Here is a 13,977-nt window from a genome sequence, read left to right on the forward strand (position 1 = left end):
ATTACGCAAGTCACAATGGCAAGTATTATGTGCTTACCATGGTGAAAGCAAACACTGGGTGGCTTGACACATACACAGTACCCATACTACCACCTGAAACACCGCACTGAATCTTGAGAAGCAAGTCCTATGGTGACATGGCACCCAAGAAAGATATGAATCTGAAAATGAGACACAATTCAAACATTTCCTTATAAAAAGAGTGGGTTTATCATATCCCCTACAGTGACCAGCTTCTGGTAAAATTGAACAATGGGTTGTTGAAAGCTATGTTGAAAGCAATAGATGGTGGAACACTGAAGCACTGGGAGAAGCATTGGGCAGAAGCCACTTGGTTGCTCAGTATGAGAAGATCTGTCAATCATGAGGGTCCTAGCCAATCCAGCCCCCTGCACAATGTAGAGAGAGATAAGATCCCTGTAGTACATGTAAAGAACATGTTGGGAAAAGCTGTTTGGGTCCTTCCAGCCTCTGGAAAGGGCAAACCACTTGGTGAAATTTTTTTTGCCCAGGGACCTGGGAGCACTTGGTGGGTGATGCAGAAAGATGGGCATGTTCAATATGTACCACAAAGGAATTTGATGTTGGAGCAGTGCAGTCAGTAATTCTATGTATATATATGTAAATAGACCTGTGTGTGTCATACATTTTAATTTTTGTTTATTTATATGTATTTTAAGCATGATGTAGCGATGTAGAATAAGAGATGGAATGGCATGGTTTGGTAATATTTTTTCTATTGGTATTTCTCATCATATCATCATGTGGAGCACAGAGAAGAACTACACATCCCAGAGGACCTCAGTTTCAATTAGACTGTATTATATTGTGTAATCTTGCATCCCAACATCATAGTTAGTAAGGTAAGTCTTCCTCCTTAGATTGTTGCTGCTGCTCTGTTTGTTTCCCTGAGCCCAGCTCCCATCTCCCTACCCCCTTTCCCTTCCCATTTTTGGGGGGCAGGGAGCCCAAAAGACTGCTAACCCCCTGTCACGGACATCGTTTGATCTAGATAACACCGTGACACTTTCCTGTATGGATGCTTCAATTCAGAACTCCCTTCGAAGCTCTTCCCACACTCAGGACACTTTCAGGGTCTCTCTTCCGTGTGGATGCACTGATGGCACTTCAAAGCACGCCTCGTGGCAAAGGTCTTCCCACACACAGAGCACTTATATGGTCTCACTCCTGTGTGGATGCGCTGGTGCACCTTCAATTCAGAGCTCCTTTTGAAGCTCTTCCCACACACAGGACACGTATAGGGTTTCTCTCCTGTATGGATGCGCTGGTGGAGCTTCAAATCATAGATGCTTTTGAAGCCCTTCCCACACTCAGTGCACTTAAATGGTCTCTCTCCTGTGTGGATGCGATGGTGGCGAGTGAGTTTGGAACTGTTTATGAAGCTCTTCCGACACTCAGTGCACTTAAATGGTCTCACTCCTGTGTGAATGCACTGGTGGCAATTCAAAACAGAACTGCTTTTGAAGCTCATCCCACACTCAGAGCATTTATATGGTCTCTCTCCTGTGTGGATGTGCTGGTGCCATTTCAATTCATAGCTGCTTTTGAAGCTCTTCCATATTCAGTGCACTTAAATAGTCTCTCTCCTGTGTGGATGCGACGGTGGCGAGTGAGTTTGGAACTACTTTTGAAGCTCTTCCCACACTCAGGACACTTATAGGGTTTCTCTCCTGTATGGATGCGCTGGTGCACCTTCAAATCATAGCTGCTTTTGAAGCCCTTCCCACACTCAGTGCACTTAAATGGTCTCTCTCCTGTGTGGATGCGACGGTGGCGAGTGAGTTTGGAACTGTTTATGAAGCTCTTCCGACACTCAGTGCACTTAAATGGTCTCACTCCTGTGTGAATGCACTGGTGCAGCTTCAAATCATAGCTGCTTTTGAAGCCCTTCCCACACTCAGTGCACTTAAATGGTCTCTCTCCTGTGTGGATGCGACGGTGGCAAGTGAGTTTGGAACTGTTTTCGAAGCTCTTCCCACACTCAGTGCACTTAAATGGTCTCTCTCCTGTGTGGACATGATGGTGGATGGTGAGGTAGGAACTCCTTTTGAAGCTCTTCCCACACTCAGTGCACTTAAATGGTCTCTCTCCTGTGTGGACGTGATGGTGGTCGGTGAGGTCGGAACTCCTTTTGAAGCTCTTCCCACATTCAGTGCACTTAAATGGTCTCTCTCCTGTGTGGATGCGCTGGTGTGATTTCAATTCATAGCTGCTTTTGAAGCTCTTCCCACATTCAGTGCACTTAAATGGTCTCTCTCCTGTGTGGATGCGCTGGTGCGATTTCAATTCATAGCTGCTTCTGAAGCTCTTCCCACATTCAGTGCACTTAAATGGTCTCTCTCCTGTGTGGATGCGCTGGTGCAATTTCAATTCATAGCTGCTTTTGTAGCTCTTCCCACATTCAGTGCACTTAAATGGTCTCTCTCCTGTGTGGATGCGCTGGTGCGATTTCAATTCATAGCTGCTTTTGAAGCTCTTCCCACATTCAGTGCACTTATATGGTCTCTCTCCTGTGTGGACGCGATGGTGGTCGGTGAGGTAGGAACTCCTTTTGAAGCTCTTCCCACATTCAGTGCACTTAAATAGTCTCTCTCCTGTATGGATGCGCTGGTGCGATTTCAGTTTATAGCTGCTTTTGAAGCTCTTCCCACATTCAGTGCACTTAAATGGTCTCTCTTCTGTGTGGATGCGCTGGTGTGATTTCAATACATAGCTGCTTTTGAAGCTCTTCCCACATTCAGTGCACTTAAATGGTTTCTCTGCTCTGTGGATGCGATGGTGGTAAGCGAGTTGGGAATTATATTTGAAGCACTTCCCACACTCTGTGCACTTATATGGTCGCTCTCCTGTGTGGACACGTTGGTGCCTTTTGAGTTTATAACTATCTTTGAAGTTCTTCCCACACTCAGCACACTTGTACAGTCTCTCTCTTCTGTGGATACACTGGTGGGAAGTGAGGTTCCCAGTGTCCGTGAAATTCTTTCCACAATCAGAGCACTCGAAGGCTCTCTCTCCTGTGTACATGCACTGCTGGCCAGTGGGTTGGACACTCCTTTTCATGCTCTCTGCAGAATCACACAACTCGTAATGCCTCTTTGCTGAGTCCATGCACTGGTGGTTAGTGATGCTGGAATCTGTTTTAAAGCTTTTCTCACACTCAGTGCACGGATTCTGCTTTTTCATCTGGCACGCATCCTTGCTCCTGGTTTCCGCAGGCTGCTTTGGACCTATGGTGAAGTCCACTGGCTTCCACAATGTCATTCCCAGATGCGTTCCCAGGGGCTTCTTGATGTGCTCACCCGGACCTTGCTGCAGGCCTTCCTGGACACCCCTTCTGATTTCTTCCACAGGGATGTGACCCCACTGTCTATCTGCTACACAACTTCTCTGCAGAACCTCCTTTGCATTTTTGATCTCACCAGCTTTCGGATGACAGAGAAAATGCAGCAATAGCACACGGTGCCAAAAATAAAACAAAGGCAGAGAAGGCTCTTACAGCCCCAACATTCCCCTTCCCTCCACCATCTCACCTGGAATGAGGTCTCCTGGCATGGCCTCAGGGCTACGCACATCTGGGATCCAGGGGTCTTCCCCACTTTCAAGCAGGGAGATCACCACGGGCTTGGGGCCTGGAAATGGAGCTTCAGGGAGAGAAACAGGGAACAAGAGAGCATTTCCATCATTCTGGCACAGTGCCTGTTCAACAGCTCACTCTGTCTCCCTCCCCAAGGAGAAACCACTATTTGGGCCTGTATGACATCGCAGCTACAGCTTCCCTTGGAGCAAAGAATGCTTTGACATCTCTGAACATTATGAAGGGGTATTTTTGCTTTCAAATTAAACTTACAACAGCTTATTTATTTTCTTACAATCTACCAGTGGTCAAGGCATCAAAATGTTGACGGCAATTGCATGGAAAATCTTAAATTCTATAGCAGTAACCAGGGAATCATCTGTGAGCTGGAGCTGGTGGCACCATGCAACACACAACACAAGGGCTGGTTTTCTCCCTCCTGGCTGATGCCTGCTTGCCAGCACTGACTCTGCGGCTTTGATCACAGTGCCGTGCATACTAATCCCTTCTGAAACTCATGCTTCTCAGTATCTCCTTTCTTGCTGGCACTGTGGTGTTAGTCAATATGTAGCTGCATGGCCATTATCCAAGGCCCAGCTTGCAGAGGCTCATTCTGCACAGTCAAAGGTGCCCTAAGGAGGAGAAAAGGCAGACAAGCTCTCACCCAGCGAGGCCACGCACTGGTACGTCTCCAGCATCACGTCCCGGTAGAGCGCTCGCTGCGCAGGGTCCAGCAGTGCCCACTCCTCCCTGCTGAAATACACGGCCACCTCCTCAAAGCTCACGGGCTCCTGCAAGCAAAGAAGCACCTTGCTGGGAACAGCCAAGGCCCAGACAAACAGCTCGCACAGGACAGAACCTCCCATCCCAGCCGCTTCTCTGTCCCCAGCACACACATGCTGCGTGAGGGCATCTCCCTCTTCCCCTGCATTCACATCCCTGGCCATTTGGCCTCTCCTGCCTGCTTCCCCAACCCCTACCTCAGCTGGATGTGTTGCAGCCATTTGCTGCTCTCCTGCAGGCTGGGATGATCACGGCTGGAAGGCAGAAGTTGAACTGGAGCCTGCAGGGAGAAGAGAAATGGCAGGGGAGCTGTGAGAGAATGCAGCAGTCCCAGTCCCAGCTCAGCCCTTCTGCAGGGCGCTGCCTGGCCTTGCAGAGGAAGACAATGAGCTGCAGCACAGGAAACAGTCTGGCTCAAAGAGATGAACCGTCACAAAGCTGTCTCAAACTGGGAGGCTGAAACAACTGGTAGCTGACACTTAGTTCAACAGCTGAGACTGAGCTGGGGACTAAAGAGAAAGCAAGGCAAGGAGGCAGTCATCTTACCCCAAATCAGGGAGCAGCCCAAGTGCCCCTCCAGCTCTGCTGCACAGCAGCAGGCTACACTGTAGGACCGCCCTCAAGCAGGGCTGTCTCTGCAGCTCACACCTGCACAGAGATCCCTTGCAGCTTGACGTCAAGACTCCTTCTCAAAACAGACTTTCTGTAAGACACCTGTGGTTACTTTGGAGCTTTCTTGTGTTCTCTAAGGTTCAGCCTTAGAGGGACTGTGCAGGTATGATTCCTTCCACACAAACCCTTGAGCACGCTTGGGACTAGGAGAGGATCCAGCCACATCCTAGTGAACAGCGATGCAAGAAACAGAGGCTCTGGTGGAATTTAGAACAAAGGGGGGCTAGAGGGAGATAGTTATATGTAGTTTGTAGGTGGGAAAAGGAATGATCTAGTTAGAATAACAAGGAATGGAGACAATGGCTCTGGGAGAGCAGGAAGGATGCAGATAAGAAGTGAGATCTCCCTGAGACACCTGCGGAGGAGAGGATTAGAAGTTTAAATATCAGAAGAGGAGTTGCATCTCCCTGATAAGATGGGCGATAACAAGAGGGGGGTCTGCATGCTAAAGAACTATTGAATATGTATCAGAATTTCGAGAACTCATTGACTATGTATTAGATGTACCTATATCTATGTCACGATTTTACAAATCGGTGTGCAAGTTTGGTTGGAGCTATCCCCCTTGCACCCGCCACTGCACAACACTGGAATAAACATACCTGCTTTATAACCCATCTCTGGATTATAGAGTTTGATTCCGCAATCACTAGCACCTTACCTCTGTGGTCTAAAGACACGAGAAAGAAAGGGGAACTACTCTGAGCCTCGTGACTCGATGGGAGTGCCACCTGTAGGTGTGTGTGTATCCCTACCCTCTATGCAGTAAATAACCAAGTGTATCCAGCCACCTCCGATCCTGTTTGTCACTACTAAATCACTACAGCATATCCCTATTATATCAACAAATATAAGCCTGTTTCTCCCTTAGGAGTGTATGCTGTGTTTCGATCCACCTGTGACCAATGGGGAAAGTCTGTAGGATGGCAAGAAGGGAAACAAACTGACAACAAGAGACATTAAGTGCATCCCAAACTCTTCTGTGAATGACTGCTTATTGTCTACCTTTGCTGCAGGAATGGGAAAAGGGAGTTTTATTGGAGGTCTGAGTGGTGAAGAAAGTTGAGAATATACAACAAGGACAGTCTCTGCCAACCGGGGATCTTTCGACTGACAGCAAGCACGCCTAAAGGGGATGGCTACCCAGGAAAGAGCTGCAGAAATACTGTTAGAATATGGTATGGCCATCCAACCATCCAGCAGGAGGTGCAGAAAAGCACCTGGTTCATGGAAGAACACTGTGAATGCAGCCCCCAACACACAAACACAGCGAGCCTCAGCGCAGATGGCAGCTGCCAGCAGAGCAGCCTGCTAGAGCACCGCCTCTACAGATCAGTGAGGGGAACACCTGGTGGCAAATGGATTAAATCCTCTGGCAGATGTCTGTACATCCTCTCAGGAGTGGAAGTAGCCTTGGGCTTGCTGAAATCAACCAAGCCCTCATAAAAGGGTTGGGAAAAGTACTTTGTGAAGGAAAATGATGTAGTTCTCAAAACCACCTACTGCTGATGTTACCTAAAAGTGATGAGGGCTCACATTCCTTGTGTAAGGAAGTGCAAAATGGCGAGGAGTCAACTGGATTTTACACACTTCTCAAATAAACAGGATGGCTTACTTAAACACAGAAACAAATCAACAAAACATCCAAAAAACTCCTGAAAAGAGAGAGTATCTGACAGCACTGCAGGCAAACCAGACTGTGACGGTCACAACCACAACCAGACAATGCTGTGCTGGGAGAAATAACTCAACCAGGAAGGCAACTTATCAAATAGTAGCAGCTCAAAACAGAACAATTAAGGCAATAAACAACCACGTGGTTACAACAGCCTTGTTGAGCCCTTGTTAGAGCACTCCATGATACCTGCATTACATCAATGAATACATTCCTCCCTCTCTCTTCAGCTGAGCACACAGACTGCGCTCACTGCCAGGGGACGCTCTCAGCAGCGCGTGCCCTTTGCAGAAGGCAGCCTGGGCTGTGCTTTACTGACCTGCTGCTGCTCGGCCGTGTTCTCAACGCGTGCTCCAGTCAGCCCACAGGCTGCCAGCTTCTCATCGTCTGTTCCAGAGCCCAGTGCCGGAGCTGCTGCAGATGCTGAACGTGCTCAGGGCCCGCAGCTGTGCGCTCAAGGCATCTGCAGCTGCCGGGACAGACTCAACAAAAGCCTTGCCAGGGCTTTGCACAGCCCCAGCTGAGCCATCAGGCAAGCGCTCAGCAAACAAAAGGTAACGCCATTTCAAGGGTCGCTAGAAGCACGTGTTGCCCGCAGGGTTCCCGAAGGGAAGCTGGGGGCTACCGGGGAGGAGGAGGAGCAGGGGGAGTGGAAATTCCCTCTTGGAGGTTTCACATTAAGACACTCCAAAGGAGGCACCGGGGAGTTTAAAACTTCCATCATTCCACTCGTGCACAGCTGCAGAGCGAGGCTGTCTCGTGTCTCCCGTGGCCCAGGAGAAGAACTGCAGTCCCAGCTGCGCTGTGGTACAGAGATCCAACCGGGCAGCAGAGCACGCTGACCTCCTCTGCTCCCTTCCTCACTGTCCCAGCTCCCAGCCCGTTCCCGTGCCCCTCGGAGCCCAGCCCGGGCTGCATAAACTGCTGCCCTGGTTGCAGCCCGTCTGGGCCAGCAAACCTGCTGCGCTGAGTGGGAGCTGGAGCCGGGACCAGGGTCCCGCCTGGGGTACGGCAGTGCGGGTTCCGCCCCGTCCGGGGCCGCTCCCCGCTCCTCTCCCGGTGCTGCTGGCAGGGGGCAGGAAGCGTGCGCTCCTCTGCACGAGCCACGAAGGGCACCTACCTTGGGTGCGGAGCAGGCTGCTCCCAGCTCTGGTGCAGGTAGCCGGGCTCCTCGGAGTCGCGTAGAGCAGAGGATGCCGAGTGCCCTGAGCCCGGAGCTGGCCGCAGGACGGCCTTGGTGCACCTCCTGCCCCCGCGGTGCTGCCCGGATGGCTTCCAGACAGGCTCTCGCCTCTTCCGCACAGGCTCAGGAAGGCAGGAATTCCCACAGCGAGCACAACCCGAGCCGGCTTCCGCCAGGCTCTCGGAAGTTTCACAGGTCGTTCTGCATCCGGGGGAGGGGAGGGCGATGGGAGGGGTGTACGGGAGGAGGGTGGAAGGGAGGGAGGAATGGGGGATGTGTTCTGTTACGCTACTGAAGCATCGCTTTCTGCCGGCTCTCTTTGCTTCCTTCGGTGGGGACATTCGCACACCCTTGTGGTCAGACATCCCTCCCTTGCTGTCCTGGCGTTCCTGTTACTCCTAACCCCCACGAGTATGTCCCAGCAAGATGTAATCTCAGGTACAGCACCAGAGGACATTGTGTGTTGAATAGAACTCTTGCAATGGAACCGAGCTGTGGGTAGGAGCCTTACCCAGAAGCTGTAAGAATACGACTTTCCTCCCATCCTTGTCTAAGGGTCCTAATAAGTCTTCTGTGCAGCGATACCATGGGGTTCTGTGTGGGTTTTGTGGTCCGTGTGGTTGGCGGTTATAGATTCTCGTGTCAAAAGCAGGCAAAGTCTAGTGATTTACACAAGGGGATAGCTTTATTCAATTAAGGAAGGTGGTAAAGTGAGCAAAACAGAGCTGGGCACTGAGGGGAGTCTGTACTCTGCTAGGGTGGCAATTTGAACAATGGATCGGTTCTGCATTTATACAGTTCTTATATCTTGTATACATTCCAGTCTTTCTTGCGGCTTGGGAAGGTTATTGCTGGGGTCGTAGAGTGTTGTGGGGGTGAAAATCATCAGTCTTTTCCGTTATTCTTTGGTTATTTTCTAGCAGCTTATGTGCCCTGGCAATGTGTAGTTTGCAGTGCCTGCTGCTTCTTATTTTCTCTGCTTTACAACACGATTTACATTTTACAGCACTGTTTACATTCCAGGACACCTGAGAAAGCACCACTCAGTCTGGATTTGACTAGCAAACTTAACCCTTACCTATCGCAATCCCCCCTTTTCTATTTTATCCATTAAATCGTTTTACTGCTTCTTTAGCACTTTGGAGGGTAGATTCATCCTCTTCCTTGCTACTGATACGTTCATATTCTTTTCTTACTAACATTAAATGGGCTGTTTCTAACTGTCCCTTAACAATAGCAATAAGTGTATTGAACAGAAATGGTCCAAGAGTTAGTCTCAGGATTAATAAAATAAGAGGTCCCGCTAAAGTGGACAGCAAAGTAGTCAGCCAGGGAGAACAGTCAAACATTGATTCATATCAGCTTTGTTGCATCTCTCTCCTTTCTCCATTTTTCTAGTCCCTCTCGTATTTTGATGACTATTTCTCTTACAACCCCAGTATGGTCAGCTTATACACAGCACTCCTCTCAAAGTGCAGCACACAGCCCCCTCCCCAACCTCCCCGCTGTAAAAAGATAAGGTCTAATGTATTGGGGGTGACCCTACGTACCCAGTGCAATACATTCCAAATTGCCACAGACACCAACTGACTGCCATACATTTTGTGGGAATCAATTGTTGTTTCTGCATTTAGTACAAGATACGAGTGTTTCGTTTCAAGCTCTCAGCATCTAAGTGAAGCAATTTGTAGTTATTAAAAATTAGGTTAAAGTCATACGTAAAAAGACTGCAGCTCATTTCTGTCCAGCCATCTGAAATAGAACTACTGATTTTCGGTGCTGGACAAACAAGACCTGAGTAATAAAGGATCCAAAGAGGAGATGTTAAAATAATTAACCGTATAACTGTATAAACTAAAACAATGTGTATATATATATATATAAGTTGTGATATACCTATACAAAAGTATAATTGAGGGTATGTGGAACTGTAACTGAGGCTACAAGTAGTGGAATAGTGTTCAAAGGAAAATGGGTTAAGGAGAAAGTGAGTTTATCTGCGCTGGTATGAGAGATTCTGTAGATATTCAAGACCCAACTGGGCGCCTACCTGTGCAACATGGTGTAGGGAACTTGCTTTGACAGGGGGTTTGGACTCGATGATCTGTAGAGGTCCCTTCCAACCCCTACAATTCTGTGATTCTGTGAGAGCAATCCCCCTTCATTGTTCCCTCCCCCAGCAGGAACTTCTGGAGTGAGAGAGAGCCAGGGAAAGAGACTGCTGCTGTAAACAGGGAAGGGGGAGGTGGAGAGGACGGGGCAATGGAAGTGAGAATAGCCATCATGTGCAGAGATCTAGGAAACCTGAAATCCCAGTGTTAGCGCTTGGCGCCTCTGGAGAGAAGGAGGCGAAAATGAAATAGGATGTTAAAATAGGATGTTAGTAGCTTATGTAATGATGAGAGTTTGGAAAATAAGAAAGTTTGGGACAGACACAGGCAGAAGAAAGAAGGACTGGCAAGGTATAAAAGGAATGTCAGGACTGAAGAGCGGTGAATGATATGAAAACTAACCAAAACAAAACTGATTGACGTACAGATAGTAAGGGAATTGGGAATAAGAACAGCTGTTACAGTTGCGGTGTTAGAATAAGGCAGTAGGACCCAGATATCCCCTCAGGGAGAGGTGAGGGGGTGGGGTCTTAAAGAGCCCAGGGTGGGCTCTTCCCCACTGGAAGGAAAACAGTGTGCAAACTGCAGTGGGAAACTGCATCTAGGAAAGCAGGATATAGAGGTTCATTTTCTGGTGGATATTGATGCTTCTCAGAAGCTATTGCCCAACAAGAAAAGGTTTCCTTTTTTGGGCTAATTAAATATAAGCTAAGAAAACAAGTAGGAATACAGAAATTCTTGTACCTGCCAGGTTACTCTGGCAAGAAATTGAATAAAACTGGAGCTAAGAGTGCGATGATATTGACTGATTAAAAACTGTAACTCTGGCTTTAACACAATCTGGGCAAAACATTGTGTCATGGTTTTATAATGTTGCTGTCAATATTCCACATCATAACATTATGTGCAGTGTGGATCATTAGAAGCTTCATACTCCAGTTCCATGGAATAACAACGTTCTGAATACTCATCTCTCAGAAGAAAACTACATATTCCAGAGGACTTCGCGGCCAAAGGTAAGTCATGGGAGGAGGACATATGTATAATCTCCTCCCAGGCTGGAGCTCTCTTTTTTGGGCTGGGGGCCCTACGGGGCAGCTGCCCCCTGTCATTCACAAAGGTAAATCTAGGTAACCTGTGACAGATTTTGGTGGAGATGGCGGGCATAAGCTGCTGCTTTTTAGCTTTTAGAACAAATCTCTCTTTGCTCTCAGAGAGCTTCGTTAGGGATGTGATATCTTTTCATAGCTGCTCACTGAGAACGTGACCTTGAAAGTCCAGGCAAACTGTCAAAATTCAGGGGTAGCTGTAAACTCTGAGCATTGTTATCTTGCTTTTGTAAAGAAAACAAAGGGATTTCTTTATCTCCCAGAGCACAGCTAGCTAGCTTTGACTTTTACAGCGCCTGCCAGCTACTGCCAGCTATGAGTCTGCTCTTTATTTTAGGAGCACTGCATAGGGGATTCAAAGCCATCATGTTCTTTGAAACTTACTGGCCCTTCTTAATTTATTGATTTCTTGTTATAGAATATATGCATTATACAACCAAGTAAGGGCATTGATGGAGACACCTGCCTGGTACTTCTATGCAATGTGGTATGATGTGAATTTTGACACTTGCATCCCAGATGAAATAGTTAATTTTACAATGACTAATTTCACAATTGCTAATTTCACAGCAGCTAATTTTACAAACACCACGATGTTCAATCTGGTTTCCAGGCTGCCTTATCAGATTGCCACACAGTTTTTGAAAACCGAGTTAGTGTTCATCCTTGTGTTCATACTCATGTTCATGTTATCATTATCAATATATATGAATGTACTTCTCTCCATTCGTTCTATGCGGAAGTCCCCTCCAAAACCAGAAAATGCTGACTGGCAGGGAATATGGAAAGGTTTAAGAAAAATCTTAAAAGCGTGGGGACCCACAGTGTCATGGGATTTCACTCTTGAACATCTGAGGGACCCTGAGAAATTGAGTATTTGAGTCAGAGATCTAAGGAGGTAAACCATACTTGGGGGTTGGCTTATGCTTACCGTGCTCTATATACTACTACCCTGGAGAGAGAGAGTTTCCGATCTGAGGTTCAAGCCTCAAAAAAAAAAAATCCCCAAGTCAACTCTGATCAGTCACAGGAGGCACCAGTAACAATATCAGTTGCCCCTGTGGAAGGAAGAAATGGAAACGGGTATCCTTGTGTCTAGGACGAGAAGAAGGAGAAGCAGAGGAGGAGGCAGCAGAAGATCCAGGTAGGGGGTCTGGATTGGCACTGAGAAATGGAACAGAAAAAACTAAGAGGCATGAAGAAGAGAGTGATGAGGAGGAAATCTCTATTACCGTTCATCAACCTCTGAAGATGGATGAATTCCAAGGCTCAAGAAAGGAGTTGACACAGTGTCAAAATGAACGTCTCTTGCCTGATTTATTCGCTGCTGGGACAACGGGGCCAACAGCCTGTCTCTAGCTGGTAATGAATCTCACCAACTAGGAAGCATTGCCAGAGACCCAGCTATCGACAGAGGGATTAGCAGATGTTTGGATGGAGCTGGCACCCTCTGGACTGTTAACAGCTGTGAGGGAAAGGTACCCCTTCAAGGATGCTTTGAAGCCTCAGACTATTAAGTGGGATACCATCGAAAAAGGTATCCAGTACCTGAGGGAAATGACCGTGGTGGAAATGTTGTATGACCCTGATCCACAAGACCGTGATCCTGAGAGAGTGAGGACCAAGCCTAGCATGTGGCAGAAACTCACAAATACAGCACCAGAAAGATATGCACACACACTGGCAGCAACATTTGGAAGATCTGAGGAACAAGAGAGAAGACCCCGAGTTTTTGAACTGATTATGACACTTCAAAACTATGAAGAGCAGCTCCCCCCAGTACACACCGCAGTTTCTGCCATCTCACAAGTAGAAGACTGATAGATGAAATGCACAAGAAACTATTTCCATCGACTAATTGTGATGGTTGAGTAGTAGTATCAGAAAAGACTGATGAAGGTCAGTCTCCATACGGGTCACCAGGTCTAGTGAAGGACCTGATCAAAATATTCCAATCCTACTCCTCACCTGTATCATCAAAAGTTTCAGCTATTAGACGCGTGTGCTTTCCAGCTCGAGCAAGGAACAACAGTAAGATTGCACAGCGTGTTTCCATGTGGTGCTACCTACGGGACCACAGAGAAGACATGAGGAAGTGGCACAACCAGCCTACTCCTGTACTACGAGCACGGGTGAGAGAACTACAAAACAGACCAACCACCAGTGGAGTTGCTCCATTCATCACAGGTAACCAATAGAGGGGCCCTGCCCTCAGTCTTGGCGGGGAGAGGGATAATAAGAGTTTATTGGACTGTGTGGATTAAATGGTCTGGCACAACAGAACCACAGAACCACTGCTGGATACCGGTGCAAAGTGCACTCTAATGCCCTCGAATCACAACGGGACAGAATCAATCCATATTTCTGGAGTGACTGGGGGCTCTCAAGAATTGACTCTGTTGGAGGCCGAAATAAGCCTCACTGGTAAAGACTGGCAAAAACATCCTATTGTGACTGGCCCAGTGGCTCCGTGTGTACTTGGTATTGATTACCTCAGAAGGATCCGAAGGGGTATTGATGGGCCTTTGGAATAGCTGCTGTAGATATGGACAACATTAAGCAGCTGTCTGTTTTGCCTGGCCTGTCAGAGGACCCGTCTGTTGTGGGGCTGCTACGAGTAAAAGAGCAGCAGGTACCGATTGCTACAGAGACAGTGCACAGACAGCAGTACTGCACCAACTGGGATTCCTTGCTCCCCATTCATGATTTGATTTGCCAGCTGGACAATCAGGGAGTGATCAGCAAAACGCAGTCACCTTTTAACAGCCCCATATGGCCAGTGCGTAAAGCCAGTGGAGAATGGAGGCTGAGGGTAGACTACCGTGGCCTGAATGAGGTCACACCCGCAC

General features: G+C 47.9%; 1 pseudogene across 1 annotated transcript; it reads right to left on the reverse strand.

Moving 5' to 3' along the window:
* Window positions 1-837: 837 nt before the first annotated feature.
* Window positions 838-7,237, reverse strand: LOC146756281 (uncharacterized; annotated as a pseudogene). The gene is made up of 5 exons (XR_014937669.1): window positions 7,045-7,237; window positions 4,576-4,658; window positions 4,260-4,386; window positions 3,552-3,662; window positions 838-3,443 (listed from the first exon to the last, which is right to left on the reverse strand). The product of XR_014937669.1 is annotated as an uncharacterized LOC146756281 (transcript).
* Window positions 7,238-13,977: the final 6,740 nt, after the last annotated feature.

This window comes from Coturnix japonica, chromosome 28 (assembly GCF_054131305.1).
Source record: "Coturnix japonica strain WE chromosome 28, WE-NBRP24, whole genome shotgun sequence".
Lineage (NCBI taxonomy): Eukaryota > Metazoa > Chordata > Aves > Galliformes > Phasianidae > Coturnix > Coturnix japonica.